We start from the raw sequence: 17,049 nt of genomic DNA on the forward strand, positions 1-17,049 counted from the left end.
TCAAAGAACTGTTAGATTAAAGAGAACAACCTTGTGAAGAGGCATAACATCCTTGGTTTTCCCTGCTTGGCAACTGCGGTGTCTCTGCTCTGTTTAGCAGCCATCGCTGGCTCAGCTGAGAAATGGGAGATTACGTAGTACCTGGTTTTCCTTGGAAAAAACATACGAAGGTACTTACTAATCCTTAATATTTTGTTTACTTGTTAATACTGACAGCTAAACTTAAAACCTTCAAAGTTAGCACAAAACGTGGGCTGGGGCTAACTACAGGAAATTCCAATATTTCTTTTGATTCATTGCAACTTGGATGAAAAGTTTCATAGATCGAAAGGTATTATAGACAACTTTATGTGAGCTTGCAAGAGGTTAAATATTTGGGGTTTGTTTTGAAATGGGTTTTTATTTTTATTTTTATTTTTTATCCTGGCTCCAGGTTAAACTCTTTTTCTGAACTAAATTAGAAGTAGAAAACATATTAACAATGTTAAAGTTCAAATTCAAGTAAAACAATAAATATTGTGGAGTCCAACTTCTAAATTTCCATAGAAACTTTAATTGACATAACTATAGTCTTTTGTGTTATGTGTGGAACACAAAATCAGTCAGGCAATACATTTAAGCAAAGAAACCGGAGAAAATAATTAATATACTTGTGGTACATTTCATGTTGTTCTTGAAAACTTAGTGTTTTTCAGATGGTCAGGTAGCAGAACAAAACAAGCATACATATATATATATATATGGTTACATAAACAAGCACGGTTACATAAACAAGCATATATATATTTATGTATATAAGCCATCCCATGTCTCTGTGTGTTCTCTTTGGAAACACTGTAATTTATTGCTATTTGTGAAGCAGAAAATCTGTGAGATGTCCGATGTACAGTTCTCGGGAAGTAATTCTGTTGAGTGGAAACAGGAGAAGCTAGCTTCTCTTATGCTACTTGAGGAGTGTATGTGGCTTCACAGCTCTTGATTTGAGTTTGTCTGTAAATGGGTATTTGACTCAGTTTACTTCATCAGTATCTGAAAGCTTATCCTATAAGGCATTTCAGTATTCTTCAAAGAAATGTCTGAAATTTTAAAATGTAAACCAGATAATGTACAATGGACTTGGGTTAAAATATGAGTAGATATTCAGATGTACGATGTATTGAAACACCTGAAAATCTTTTGCTCCTGCTTTAAATAACTTAATAGGCTGACTGGAGTAGGTTGTTATTAAAGTGTACCGTACTTGTCTACAGCAAAACCACATGGTCGTTAAATATTTAAAGACCGTGAAGACTTTGATAATTTTATGGAATAAATGATAGTGGCATTATCTGCTTTATCTAAAGGACATGTCTGTGACAGATTGCTTTAAGCAGGCATGGGGCATGTAACTTTTTTATAATGTCTCCTGTCACACGCAAACAGAAACAGGACTGCAGATACTGATAGAAGTGGGCTGTAGAAAGCTTTCTTCATCTCTTTAAGACTTCTAAATTCATCAGCTGATCAGATTATTTTGATCTGATTTAATACCTGCTTCAAGATAACATAAAAACACAATATGTGTTTAGTACTGCTACACATTCTATATTTGATTACAGCATATTTTTATATATGTCTTGGTGGCACTAGAGGAGACTAACGGTAAGAGGTAGAATTAAGTGACAGACTACCTATTATGTGCATCCCATATTTCAAGCCAAATGGTCAGGCTGATATTAAGAGAGCTTTGTCAATGTTTTGCTGATATCCACTGTGTTATTTTCCTTTCTTTCTCGTTTGCTTTTTTAACACTGCTGTGTTTTCCATGGATGTCTTTTGGTTGTGCAACTAAGAAAATATTAATTATCAGATAAATAAGCAGATACTTTCAAAAGCTTACGGTATAGGCCTGATTTTCAAATCTCTGCTAGAGCCAGGATTTGAACCATTGCCTCACATAGAGGTTTCATAATATATGATGTATTTTGAGGAATTTCAGAATTTTCCCGGCAAAAATGTTGCCAGTAGGATTTATTTTCAGAAGTGTGGAAGTTAGGAAGATTATTCCCATGTGTTACAGGCCTGTGAATGGTATTCTGCTTCAGGGAGTAGACCATAGCTATAGTTACAGAACTTGGCTCTGGTCTTAGAGTTAACATGGGAGAAATAACATAATGGATTATTTCAGAATATATACTAGTCCTAGCTAACTATTTCAGCTATATATACTGAAAATACAGCTATTGTTGGTGAGTTTCAAAAAAAGGAGGGGGGGGGGGATAAAATCCATTGCTGTAGTTGCATGGAATGGTACTTTAAGTATATATAAGTAGATATATTCCTTTTTGTATTCTTTGGAGATTTAAATGTCTTTGGTGTAGTATTGAAGACGACTACTGTATTATGGTAGGTAGAAACTGGAATCTGTAGTTGGTATAAATGGATAATGTTAATTAAGAAATCAAGTATGCAGATTTGGCTCACCTCTAAAGAAAAATAGATCATTTGGCCTTTTCGGTTAATGAAGAATTTTGCATTAAGATGAAAAAAGATTTGGCATGAAGCAGATGTATTAGTAATGAGATGCAAGCAGCATTCTGGGAAAGAAGTTTTCTTGCCAGAACATACACTTGGAGAGGAGAACAAATAGGAGATACAAGAACTGAGTCAGAAAACACTGCTCACTGAAAATGTCTTTTTCCCTTGTGTCTGCTACTCTTTGTTCCATCGTCAAACCTGCATTGCCAATACTAGCATGATGTCAGAGGGATCTGTGTTGCACTTTCAAGCCTTAGATGAGGTTTGTTCAGGAGCTCAGGCTTCAGATCTTCATGTTCAAGCACAAACGGAAGACCTCTTCAGAGATCCCTGTGTAAATCTGTTCAGTCTCCACCTTTCATATCTTTACCCAATCATGCTAACCTTAAGCGATATTTCCTAGGACTGGGTTGAATCTCAGCTGGAAATAGGGCATGCTTCTCAGCATAAGTAGCAGCCCCAGTTCTCTTCCTTTTCGCTCAGTGAAGCCAGCTGCCTGTGAACATAAAGTGGAGGTGTGAAAGCTTCCCGAGGTGTAAAGAAGAGTGAGCAGAGTTCACTTCTCACAGGTCATGAAATTGCATGGAAGCAAGGATCTGCCTGGGAAGATGCAGTGACTGGGCAGACAGTTGTGCACATACTTTGTTTACATTTCTTCCTTGTTTACTTTGATCTTCCTTTGTTTGCAAAGTTAATTAGCCTAGTTCTTATCAAGTTTGGCTTTTTTGCATGTGTTCGAGTATCTTTCAGACAATTTTGTGAGGCTGATTATAAAGGAATCATCTGGATGTGCCCATCTTAAAGTTAGAGGCTTTGTTTATTTTTCATGTTAACATTATATTTCTAAGCAAGACAATAATTGCTTGTTCTGTCCTCAGTAAATCACTTCATAAAGTTTTGTTTTCCTGATTTGAAAATAACCCTGGATTTCTCCCCAAATGAGGTTCACGCATTCACATTCTGAAACTTTCGTTCCTTTTAACAGTTGATAATGGCCGAGAAAATAAATCAATTAAAGGTTACTGAAGTACTGAGGTGTGCGGTTCTCTTATAACTGAATCCAGGAGTGTCACCAGGCTTAATGAGATAATTTGTCTCTACCGGTATAGGGTTGTTTTTTGTAATTTATATTCATTAGCCTTTTACTTAAAAACTGCTCAAGTTATAGTACATCTTCCCGTAGCAAACATCCTCATTAAAATAGTTAACTATGTATAAGAAAAAATAACTTCTGATGTTTGAACTACATTTTATTTTGTATACTTTTAGCCAGTTGTTGGGAAATACGTTCTTTGAACCTGGACAATTTCCATTCTTAAATTTCAGAATTTTAATTTGGTTTCAGGCTGGTTTTAATGTATGCAGTAGTTTTGTAATGTATGCACTAGTTAAAATTATTCTAATTAATATGTGGAATATTGATATGCATGTAATGAAACATTCAATACTATATTTACTAGGATCCAAATATACCTGCACTCATGTATTTCCCATACATTAGCATCACTTAATTTACACTTTAAGAACTCCAGTCTGCAAAGTTTGTAGTGTTTAAGTTAAGCATGGACATGATTTCCACCAACCCTCCCACCCTTCACCCCCCAGTGCCATGAAGTGATTTTGTTAATTTTTTTATTCTCCCTTTTAGGAAGGATGACCCCACCCTTGATTTTTCTGATACTTCACATGATTTCAGCAATCCTTAATAATTAACTGAAGCCCTTTATATCTTGTATTTGGTGGAAATATGAAAGGATCTGTCAGATTGTAATTTACTTCTTAGTCATGTAGCAATATTTGGTGTTTTTCTTAGGACAGCACCTTCTGGACTTCGTTCATTACATGAGACTCTGCTTAGATCTCCCAGAAGTTGAGCAGTGGATCTAAAATTTATTGTAAGATTGAAAAATTCTCAGTGTTTCCCCCAAAGAGACAGGAATTGAGTGTCCTCACATCCCAGGACATTGGTGGAGTATGTAGTGCTGGTGGTTATAGATTCAGTTTTAGATTTGTTGTGCTAGGATTTAGAGATATCCAGATGTCTTTTAGTTTTCTGTCTTTTATAGATTATTATTGTATAAGAGAACCAGGTACTTTGTTAAAGAAATGAGCTAATGAGTTACTGCTAGTAAAAAGTATTAAAATGAGGTAGTAAATACTTGCCAGATGTGCAGTACAATAGCTGTTGTATTTATGTTAGCTGAAAAACAGGCTCCCAGCCCTTTTGTAATTGCGATTGTACTACCATTATGTCACCCTTTCACTGTCAAAGACTGAGCCTCTGGCATCATTCTCTTCTTTACTGATATGATCCCTTAGCAATTTCTCTTCTGAAAACTTCTGAACCTTTACACTTTGTAGCCTGCTTTACACTTTTCTCTGCTGCTCAAACTTATTGCTCTAGGGTGAGTACTTAAGGAGTTTCTTGACCACTTCCCTGCTGAACCAAAACCTCCGAGCCTACAGATAAAGATGTATCAGACAGGGAAGTCTGGTGGGTGAAAACAGATAAGAGAATTTTTTTGAACAAATGCTTTTAATGTTATAGGCTCTCTTTCCTCCCTCACACACATATGCATGCACATATGTCTCAGGAAAACAGAAGAAAAGTATGTCTGCATGTGGATTTCAATAGAGAAAATATGCCTAGAAGCCAGTGTTCCTGGAAAAAAGTAATTGAATTTCTCAATTTTATGTATGTTTGTTAAAGTAAAGGAGACTTTCAGATAGTTTGGGTCAGGAAACATACTGGAAAGGTCTCTGTTTCTCCTAATTCTTTCCCTATTGTTTGTTTTTCTTCTTACAGGCCAATTCAGTAAGGCAATTTTGTAGCCCTGCAATTTGAGAATCATAATTGACTTAATCTTGTTTTTCATTTCTTTTAATGGATTTTCCTCTCTAATACTGATTTTCTTCCCCAGTCCTTGACATATATCTAAGAATTTTTACTCACCTTAAATTTTTTTATTAATGTTAGCACGCTTGAGCAGTGGAAGATTGCCAGAGATGTGAAGGAACAGTGGGCTAAATGTCTGGAGGAAAGGTTCTGTGCAATTCGTGGTGTTTTTTCTTTTTCATAGCACTGATAACCAGAGGAGGATGTTGGTGAATATTTTTGATGGAAAGTGAGTCTTGGAGAGTCAGCCTTTTTTTAGGAGGAATCTTTCTCTTTGAACTGCGAAACATTTGACACAGAGTTGATACATGCCTGCATAGGTACGTGCACATTTTGTATAAAGGCTAAAATCAAAGTTTTTTAATTTAGGCATTCAAGCACTCGGAAGTTTTGGATGTACCATCGCTCTGTGGTATTGAACCTAGGGCAGGAGCCTTCTGGAGTAAATTCATGATTCCGGATGGTTTCATAGATGTGTATGTCAGAGCTGAATTAAGATTGCACCAGTAACCGTAAATCTAATGTTTTCAACACCTTGACTGTGAAACTTCATTTCTTAAATCTTCTTTTACTGTATCTTTTTGTGGATAATTTTGTTTAAGAAGCATTAGAAAAGTTTTATTACATACTGCTGAATATATTTAGGAGCAGGATCAGTTTTCTGATGAACTGTTGTTGAACTTCATGATTATTAGAATTTTAAACATATGAACAGTAGTTGAGGGATATTGTTATTCAAGTGGCTCCAATTTTCTTTGCATCAAACAAGTAGGGATTATTATTCTTCAACACCAGCTCCTTAAACAAGCATCTTAATTCTTTGTCATAGGGATGAGTTTAAAGACCTAATTCCTGAATATATACTGAAGGTTTATAGCAGTTCTAGCATATTTGTGGATCTAAAGTAATTTGGAAGCTGAATACTTGGTTCAGGCATGATTTCCTGCATATCTGTGGATTTAAAGTAATTTGGAACCTGAATAGTTGTTTCAGGGATGGTTTCCTGCATGGTTAAAGGAGCTCTGCTGTTCTGCTGTTCTTCCCTACCAGCAAAACTCACTATAGGTTGTATTCCTAAGGTTTTCAGCCATAGCACTGCACAGTTTTCCCTCCATTTAGACCAAGTCTTTTTCTTATTTATCTATGAAAAGTGTTGCAAATTTTTTTGTTTAGTTGGTTGGTTGGGTTTTATTCTTTCCTTTTTTTTTTTTTTTTTAAGAAAAAGTGATTGAAAGAAAAGACTCATTGGCCCAGTTCATCCTCTGCTTCTGCATTTGTTTGTACAGCAGCTCTCTGCTGCTCAGCTTGAGGCTTCTGTGCCCAGCCTGTTATTTTAGGGTCATCACAGAGTGGTTTGGGTTAGAAGGAACCTTAAAGATCAGTTAGTTCCAACCCGCCTGCCATGGGCAAGGACACCTTCAACTAGACCAGATTGCTCAAAGCCCCATCCAACCTCGTCTTGAGCACTGCCAGGGAGGGGGCAGCCACAGCTTCTCTGGGTAACCTGTGCCAGTGCCTCTCCATCCTCATAGCAAAGAAATTTTTCCTAATGTCTAATCTAAACCTCCCCTCTGTCAGCTTAAAGCCATTCCCTCTTGTCCTGGAGGCTGCTGCTTTCTGTCTGAGCTGTGCCTCATGTGGTAGTGTCCTGATATGGAAAGAAATAGCACTCAGGTCATAATGTTATATAAAAGAAATTGCAAGTTGTGATAACTGTAGGTTCAGCATACACTATATGGTCTGCAGGTAAAGAAGACATAATGTGTAGATGTCATTAGCCTCACTTGACAGACTGGGTCTATGTTAATTCATTCTTAACTTTTCTGTAATCACTTCTGGTGGTTTTGAAGTATGGCTAAAACTTACCTGTTTGTCTGGTAAGACTGCAGATGTGCATTACTGTGCTATCTGCCTGTGGTATGTGGGTGAAGCACTGTGGCTCAGGAGAAATTATCAGCTGTGCATTAATTGGATGTTAAAAATGTGTTAAGGTACATTTCGCTTAGTTCTTCCTATTAAATCATTACTATTTCAAGATGCATTTTTTTATATATTTTTAAGAAATTTTAACTAATTTTCATATTTTTATTATCAACTTCATTAAAAAGAGTGATATTTAAACACAAGTCTCACACTTTCTATTTTCTTTAGTACTTTTGAAATGTCTCCACAAAATTGTTTGTTTACAGTGCACTTCTGTTCTGATGAGAAGGTACAAGAAATGTTCCTTTCGAGTTTTCTGTATTCTGATGGGCATCTGTTTAATACCAGTTGGGATTTGCTGAAAAACCACATGGTTTTAACTTTTTTGTTAATGAAAACTAGTAAGAGTTTAGAGTTTTGGTTTGGTTTTGGGTTTGGGGTTTTTTTTCCCACCTCTGAAGAACAATGCACCAGCAGAACTCTTTTTCTAGAAGAATTGCAAGGATTTTCATAACTGCTTGCTGCTACTTTAGAATGTCTAGAAAAAGAAGAGATTTGGTTGGGGGAGAATGGGGTGAAGTCCATCATTTGATCTTTAACGAGCGTTTTGCAAGGTACTTGCCTCGGAATGGCTCAGGCTAACAAGTTCTGTACTGAGCATCTCTTCTGTGTCCTACTTAATTGCCTGTCTGATACCAGATCTTGCTTTCTCTTCTGAATTTTATTCTCTTTCCTGATGATTTTCGTGCTTTTGAAATATTTTTTCAGTACTGACCTGAATTCATGGATTGTCTTATTTCTTCAGGCTACTCTGCTGATTGTTTCAGCTTTAGATGTTTTATTCTCACTCTGGCAGTGCGATCAGGATCTATGAAGCTGATCACTCTGTGCTGCATCCATGTACCCTGGCTTATTCTGACTTTCTCTTTCACAGAGCTGATGCATGGGCTTCTTACTGACTTCAGCACTAAAGGTAACACGCTGAATACTGTGGAGAGGGAGTAAAAGCTGCAAGATGCTCTATGGATATGTATTGGGTTCTTCTGCACATATGTAGAATAAGGTCCAGCTAGCAAGCCAGAATCAAGGAAGTTGTGGAAGACTGCTCAGAGAAGCTGAAGGGATATAGTACATTCGTCTGGAGTTTTTGTTGAAGCCATATCCATCCAGGATTGAAAGGTGAGATTTCCTGTAGGTTTTTTATTTCATTTTTGGTTTATCTGTTAGATTGAGGGAAGACAGTTGCCTTCAGTGTGCATCTCTATGGATGAACAAGCATGTGTGTTAATTTCCTTCAATTTAGTCACTTAGAATTTGGTTTTAGTGCAGTTATGGTGATTGAATGTCCTTGGAACAAAAGTTTCCAAGGAGATTACTCTTGCCTGACAGCTTAGTGAAGAGAACTGGAGAGGTGCAGAGACTGAATAAAATGCTTGAAAACTGGAGGCAGCCTGGAGTGACAGAAAGGATCATGACAAGATCATGACAAGAGGCTGAAATCAGACAAATACAGAATAGAAACAGATAGGAAGAAAGAAGTATTTGAAAAACAGCTTGAAGATGAGATCATTACTTGATGCTTTTAAATCAAAATTATATAGATTTCAGCAAATACCACCATGGGTCTAGCTAGGACATTTTTTACTACGGTTTGCAGGGGATGTCCAAACTGATTAAAGTAGTGTTCCCTTTAGCCTTTTCTTCTCTGTTTGAAGCTGGTAGAAAGCATTGTTTATCCAGTTTAAATTGTGGTGTATAAAATTATAGCTGATAATTAAAAGTGAGAAGGAAAGCCACAGCAAGGATAGAGAAACCATGAGGAAAACAGTGTGAATTGTCTTACATGCTTTAGAAACAGTGTTCCTCTTGCTATGTTTTAAATGGGAAGTATGTGATGGTGGAAGGCACAGCGTGTTGAAGGGGAGAGGTAGAGACAAAGTGCTAGGAATGGCACCATTCTGAATGTTGACCTGATTCTGCGTTTCACTGGTGAAATAACTATTTTCTGGAACCACTGACAAAAGGTAGGGGTTTCATGTTAACTAGTTTTCTAAGTGTGACATTTAAGTATTTGCTCTTTGGTGCTTGCCGGAAAGGCTCCTAATGCTGCTCTCTTGGGGAATGTGTGTTATTAAATGTTATAAAAGATTTACAGTTGGTGTTCTGGATAATATCAGTAGTACAACATGAGCTTTATTTGTGGTATCATCTAAAACTTAATGTAATTAAGTCCAGTGCGTAAAATGACTATATTTGCACCTATTTCTCTTGTCGGCCAACCTGATTAATTAACCTTCATGCTAATGATTCTCTGTCGGATATCTAAATATACACAAATTACAACACAAAGATGTTTGGTGGTAATAGGTTTTGTGCCTTTTTGTTTGTTTGTTCCTATTGGGGTTTTATTTTGTTTCTCTGGTCCCCACTTCCCCCTTCCATTTAATAGGTGATCCTCTAGCACACTCTCTCTTAGTTCTTCTACTAAGGTTTGTCCCATGAACCTGTTAGGTCTAGCTTATAGATAAGAAAAATACCATGGATGTTTTTGTGACTGTACTTGAGCTTTCCATTACAAGAGGTAGTCAAACAATCTATTAGTAGTAAACTCTGATTTGTGGCAGGAGTAGAGCAGCAACACATTCTCGGCATCATGAACCAATGAAAGCTTGTACATAAAATTCAACAAGTTGGTCCTGTTGTCTTATAGGTCAGTATGCTAGGTATTATCTAGGCAGTAAATTACTTTTGTGGAGGAAACAGGGTTAGAATTGACCTAGTTAGAAAGTTTAGGCTACTTTTTATGCAACTGTTTTAGCAGCATGACTCAAAATAACGTTAATTTCCAAAGTCAGGTGATGACACAGAAAAGACACAGAAAAGGCCATTCGCATGAGCTTTCGTTCTATGTATTTGCTTCTCAAAGTAGAAAAAAAATCTCAGTTGTTCCACTGGATTGGATTGTACACTACTGTTAGGTATAAAATAAAATCTAATTTTTATGGGAAGTATTTTTCTCACCAGTTGCTCAGTTCATTAGTGAATGGGTAGTACTCTCCTGTCTTTATTTGTAGATAATAAATAGCACATCTGTTCAGATAATCAAAACCAGGGTGTCAGGGAAATGTTTGAGTCTTCACATATGTGCTTTAGAAGCTAGGACTCAACTTCCCAGAATTTGCATTTGTGAGCAGCATGATCTGTACCAGCAAGACTTTGATATTTTATTGAGAGAGATGATCTTGGTCCATAGCTGCCATCTGAGAGCAAAGAGAAAAGACTCTAGAAATACTGTCTTACCAGCTTTATCATTTTGCATAAGTTAAAGATCTTTATTAGTTATTTTCTGTCATTACTGTGTGGATATCCTAAGGGTGGGAATCCTCTTTTTGTTCTGTGTCTTTTTTTGTTTTTTCAGTCTCTTCCTCATACCATTTGAGGTTACTTTCTCTTCCTTGATCCAGCTTAAAAAAAACTCAGCCCAGAACACTACCACCAACACAAAACCCCTGGTTTGTCACCCCAACTGCCTAACAAGTTGTGCAAGAGAATTTATGTGAATTTTAGGTCATTTCAGCTAGTTATGTTTTCAATCTGAGTTGAACATTTCTGTATTTAAAGATTGCCCTGTTTCCATCCATAGCTTAAGAATGGAGGAAAAAAACCCCTGAACAAACAAAAAAACCCAAAAACGAAACCAAAACCAAAACCAAAACAAAACCAAACAAAAAAACCCTAAAAAAACCCCACCACAAAACCCTGTGTATATGGTGAATCTGTTTTTAGATTTAATTTTTGGACTTCTTGAGAGAGGAACACCTCAAGACTAGGACACTTGTTGCTCTTTATTTCTGTGGAAATACGAACTGGCAGAAGCACTAAAGTGTTTTGGCCTGCAGGTGTGCTGCTGGGGGTTGTGCTGTGTTAGATACTCTCTCGGGTTGTTATTTTCTGATCAGGTTGCAGCAGCGCAAGCAAGATGAAGTCTGCCTATATGTGTTGCAGAAAGCTGAGGGTGCTCAGGACTTGCTCAGGTCCATTTAAAAGAAACAATTTGCAAGCCTTGATGCTGTTTCTTTGTGGGTGAAAATGTAAATGTTGTTTAATTATGTACATTAGAGAAAAGCAAAGGGGTTTGTGGATATAGTATATGTTTCCAAATATTGGAGGAGTATTGGAAGAAGGTTTAACAACAAACTCTAAGAATCCAAATCCAAGATGGATTTTGAGTGAAAGTCTTTCTGTTTTGCCTGTTTCTTTTTTGGTTATGATTAATATATAATTTTTCCTCAATATAAGATGTTTCCCCAATAAAATGGGCTAAGATGTCATAGCAAGTCCATATCTGTGTGAAGTCTCCCTGACTTTTTTTTTCTTCTGGGCATTCCTTCAGGATGTACAGGTGAATCTGTGAACTTGTTAAGTTTTATTCTTTTTTTTTGTGATGTTCTTAGTGCCCAGACTTCTAGGTTGCATTACAGGTATTCCAAAAAGGTCTTTCAGGTAGACCTATTGTTGGTACTGCTCTTGTTTATTAGCACACCAGTGCAAGTAAAAATCATACTTAAAAAATTGAGAGTTGTGACAAACTTCGTGGGTACTGTAAGAGCTTTCTCACTCGCTCTCCCTTTTCTTCTCTCACTCCCTGACCACAGTGGTAAGCTATGGGGGCAAAAAATTCCTGTTAATTCATTTATATGTAGCAACTTGTTAGTGTGGAGCAGACTCCACATTGTATGCTCAGAGTTCTGTTTTTCTTCATCACATAACACTTCCATAAAATTTGTGTCCCAGGAAGTACTTCTCTCTGCAGCTGAACCAGAGTCTGTTTCGGCAGTCAGATGGTCCTCATTGTAAAGTGGATATTTTTATGGTTATTTTGCATAAAAATACTGCATTGTTTTTCATCCTTTCCCAGATCCTTATTTAATCTCAGGTCTGCTCTACCAAGTGTCGCACGTGAATTACAAAACTCGCAGTCATTGTTTTCTTCCGTCATCAAAATAAAAGCCATCACTTGAGAGCAGAAGTAGCATCAAAACTAGACTCTTCCTGCTTATTTAGCATAGAATGGTCTAATGGCTGGAGATAGCTGTTCAGCTTCTACCTTCAATCAGTTTCAACTTCTAATTAAAAAAAAAAAAAAAAAAAAAAATCCAGCCTCTGGATATGGAAGCTCCCGATTGCTTCTTTCATCCCTAATATTATTCAAAAAATCTTTAAAGAGAAAAATCTGTTATGAGTACTGTCTCTTTTACAGGCTTGAAGATGTAGTTGCATCTTCAGTTGGTTATAAAACCTATCTTAGTGAAAGCATCCCAAGTAGTGGATGATAATGTATTAGTACTGCATTTACTGGTATATAGATTGCACTCCCCTTTCGTATCCCCATCCCAAAGCTGGCAATCACTTTAGATTTATGTACGGATTTCCTGGAAACTTCTTATTTCTTAGCAGTGGCACCTGTGCTGACGTCCGGAAGCTTGATTTGAATCAATAAATGTGATGAATAGTAAGATTAATTCTTCCAGCACTCCAAAAATCTTTTGGCAGTTACATTAAACTTTCAAACCTTGTATAAATTTATCAAGCAAATTTATTTAGTGGTCTCCATTTATGGCTCCCTTGAACAGTATAAGAATGTAATAAAAACATCCTTCAGGAAAAAGGAGGGGTGGTGAAGGAGCAGGTGACTGGTGTCACCCAACCCAAAGTCATAGGATCAGCAAAATGCTGTACATTGTTTCTAATGTGCTTCATTTAGAAAGAGAATGTTTAATAAACTCACTTTAGAGGATGGGAATATTTTTTGGTAATTTTTCTTTTGTCTCTGCAGAATAAGCTGTTTCATCTTTTCTTTAAGGAATCTTGCTGTATCATGTAAGGTCAGGTATAACCAAATAAAGTGGCATTACAAAAACTGATAGAGATTTCAAGGTATTTCAAGGATTGTTTTCTCTTTCAGACAGCTGAAAATTATCAACTTATATCCATCCTGAAACAGTCAGATTTTGACTGAATCACAGTAACTCAGTCTTTTCCATTTTTAGTGAAGTCCACAGGCTCTTCTTGAGTTGTACAGGAAAGAAAAGTAGGTTTTTCTGAGTTGAGAAAAATATGCACATGTGGATGAGTTGGTTTGAATATGCTGCTTTGCATATGTAAAATAATCAGTAGCAGGAGGGAATAGTAAAATATCCTGCTTTATTTAAGCAGCTGTGGTGTTTAAATAATGGATTTAGCATGTCATACTGCATGAAGAGAGAGTAGATGCCAATAGCTCTGAAATTTTACAGTCTCCTGTATGATAACTGAATTATCAAGAACAATTGTTGATTCTGTTATTTTGTAATAATACTCTTGCTTTAGGAGGGAGGATTTTGTACCCATTTTTGCTGACAGAAGAGTAGTCGTATTTAGCACAAGAAACCTGTTGTGGGAAGATGCTGGTTGTATATTAACTGAAGGTAAGGGTGCTCACTGTGCCCTGACCTATCATAAGAAATTTCCTGGTTCTCCTTTGAATGACACTGTTTATTATGCAGGAGATAAAAGTTAAAATTCAGACTTGAAGCCATCTCAAGAGATTAGGCAAGTAAGAAATCAGTTTGTGATTGAATAGGTAGTGACATAAGCCAACACTATGTAGGAAGCTATTACCACTGTGCAATAAACTGGTTAGTGCGAGTATGTTTTTTCACCTGAAGATAATCTGAGATTTGGTGTTAATTAACTGTTGCATTCTTTAGTGTAATCACATGCACATAGTCTTTCTCTTTACATACATATATATACCTATATGCATATTTGTTTTTATTTGTACTGCATATTTGCATAGACTATAAATATCTAGAGATTCTGTTTGTTTATGTATGGTTCAACTAGTTCTAGAAATACGCATCTCACAGGTTGAAAATAATTGAAATTTTATGCCTGCCTTTAAATCTGGTTTTCACTGTTAATAAATACTTTTTACAAATCACTCAACAACAACCTGCCCTTAGTTCATTGAGTATCAAATTTTTCAATCTGTGAAACTAATTATACCTCTAAGCTTTCAACTGTACGTGGTGTCTCCTAGATGTAATCAAAGCATTCTGTAACAATGTCCACTAGCAAACTTCTTAAGAAAACAATAACAACCCCTTCTTCTCTGATTTAAGGTGAATGAGGTTTTTGTACAAAAATCTTGCCTCAGGAGACTCAGAGACTTGATGGCACTTTTTTTTTTTGTTGTTGTTGTTGTTGTAGAGCATAGCGATACAGCTTTACCACATCTCATGATGACACAAGTATCTGGTATGTATGTCCCAACTAAAGCCACTATAACTTTAGTGTGGATCCTCTTGTTTCAAAGGGTTTATTGAGCATCAAACAATGGGAATTTTTGAGAAGGATTCTGCATAAAGAGCTTTTGGCCACATTCGTCACTGATGTGTTTTAAGGAAGTTAGGAAGCTGGGACTTTAGCAAAGAAATCCTTAGATGGACAAATAATTGATTAGAAAGTAAGAAACAGAGATTAAAAGTCTAGAATCAGTCCGCATGAAGGAAGGGGTTCCTCACCAGAGCACCATCAGAATCTCTAATGTTCATTATATTCATGAATGATCTGGAAAATAGGCTTACTTGGGGAGATGAGAATATTTAGAGATGCTAGTAAGTTGTTTAAGGTGTACTAAACATGGAAGCTGACAAGGAAGATCTGCTGAAGACCCCGAGAGAGTGATTGCCATTAAAATGCCAAATGAAATTCAATGTAAGTAATTGGCAAAAGATGCACATGGAGGAATAATGATAATTACAGCTTCATCTCTGAGCTCATTGTTACCATTTGAGAGCAAGAGTTTTGACTTGCAGCAGATAGTTCCATGAAAATATCCAGTCAATATTTATCAATCAATACATTAAAAAGGTGTTGTAAAGAAGGTAGATAGGAATCAGTTGTTCACTACTGCTTTGAGTGTAAGAACCAGCTTGCTGGAGCCAGGGCTCAATGCAAACAGGAGAGGTGGGTTGTTACCCCACTGGTGTTTGAGCTGCAGGACACACTTCCAGGGGGTATCGTGGGTGCTGGAAGTTCACACAGGCTAAAGGGAGGAGCAGATGTGTTTTTAGAGTACAAACCCATTGCAAAGCATTACTGAGCAACTGAACTGAATATGGTTTTACACCTGCCTAATCTGAAAATGGTTGAGCATGGAGAAAGAGTCAAGGATATGTGTGTTTTCTCATTTCTTATTCCACTCCCTTGACTTGTGCTTTTGATATGATCAGAGGCAATGAACTGGCCTACTGCTCCAGACCACTCCAATATGGCCTTTTTTGAATTTTGGCATTGTGCCAACTGTTGCCACATTATCTGTCTGAGTGGGAGTAGGGCTAAAATTCCATAATGCTTATGACCCTTCTCAGTGGCAAATGCATTTTTATTACTTTGAGTTCCTTGAAAAAAAATGAGAACGTTATTGGGACGCACATGCCTGTAGAATTTTTCTATGCAGGTGAAAGCTCAAATAGGATGAGCTAACCCCAGACGACTCAAGCTCTGTGGATGAAAACTTCAGATAATTATGTCTTCTGCCTACTTGGCTGCAGTTTATAGGGTTTTGACTGACATGGAATCTGTCTCCATGAGTATTCATGATAGCCATATGTCTGAGTAGGAGTGCTTGCTACCTTTCTGGTGTTTATCCCAAATGTCAGGCTGGTGTTTGCAGTTTGACATATACCTGAAGGTAATCTGAAGCTTACATAGGTAGATTGATTCTCCTGAACAACAGGGAAGTCACTCTCATTTAGAAAATGCCATTCATCTCATTTAGACCTGTAGAGTCAGGATTATGCTCTGTTGTTTGATATTGCAAAAAAACCTCAGGATTGCTTACTCCTTAAAGGTTAAACCTCTTTACTGCTGGATGAATTAATCTTTTTGATAGCTTTATACAATCTTTCAGACATGACATAAGAACCTTGTGGATTAGTGAAACAGTAAATCCTTCATTGGTGTAGAATCAGGTGTTCTCAAATTATGTTTGGGTATGGTTGGAAGATCCTGCATTCTCTGCCTGGCTCCGTGGACTGAGGGTGCTACTCTTTGAGAGCTAGACATCTTGACAGGGGACTCTCCAGCTACAGCTATTCCCCATAAACTCAGAAAGAGCTAGGTTGCATGGCAAGGTTTCTGGAGAAATTTTATTCCTTGTGTTAGGTGTTTTATACACTGTTGCCTCCTATGGTTGTTTTGGTTTGTCTTTTTTTTTTGTTTGGGTTTTTTTTTGGGGGGGGGGGGTGTTTGTTTTGTTTGTGTTTTTTCTTTTTTTTTTTTTTTTTTTTTTTAACTTGTAGGTAGGTTGATGAATCTTGTCTTTCTAGCCCTTTTCTTATAGAAACTTCTTTAATACAGAATACAAAATTTTGCAGTGGAAAATGAAGAAGGTATCTTGCTGCAAATTGATTTGTTTTGCCCTAAATTATGATATTTTTCAGCTTATTCCACAAATATTGAATTTTCCATTATTGCTGGAGCTGTGAATTTGGTTTGTTTTCTGGGGGCTTATATCAAGGACTGCATTTTCTTTCAAGCTTTTGAGTGCATGGTGCATGTTGGCAGCCTAACTCTGGCTGCAGGCCAGTAAAGACTGTTGAGCCATGTGGGCTGGCCATAGGAACAGGCTGTGAAACAAGGTGTCACATCCTTGGGAACGACAGGTG

At 37.0% G+C, this 17,049-nt stretch overlaps 1 protein-coding gene across 4 annotated transcripts in view; it reads left to right on the plus strand.

Annotated features, from left to right (window-relative positions):
• PCDH15 (protocadherin related 15) overlaps positions 1-17,049 on the plus strand; it is an 805,351-nt gene that overhangs the window by 122,489 nt on the left and 665,813 nt on the right. For all 4 annotated transcript variants that reach the window (XM_030486584.1, XM_030486585.2, XM_032919940.1 and 1 more), the window contains exon 2: positions 8,271-8,515. The gene's annotated coding sequence lies outside the window, so the exon portion shown is untranslated. The remainder of the gene's footprint in view (positions 1-8,270; positions 8,516-17,049) is intronic.

The sequence above is a fragment of the Strigops habroptila genome, chromosome 5, assembly GCF_004027225.2.
Source record: "Strigops habroptila isolate Jane chromosome 5, bStrHab1.2.pri, whole genome shotgun sequence".
NCBI classification, from domain to species: domain Eukaryota; kingdom Metazoa; phylum Chordata; class Aves; order Psittaciformes; family Psittacidae; genus Strigops; species Strigops habroptila.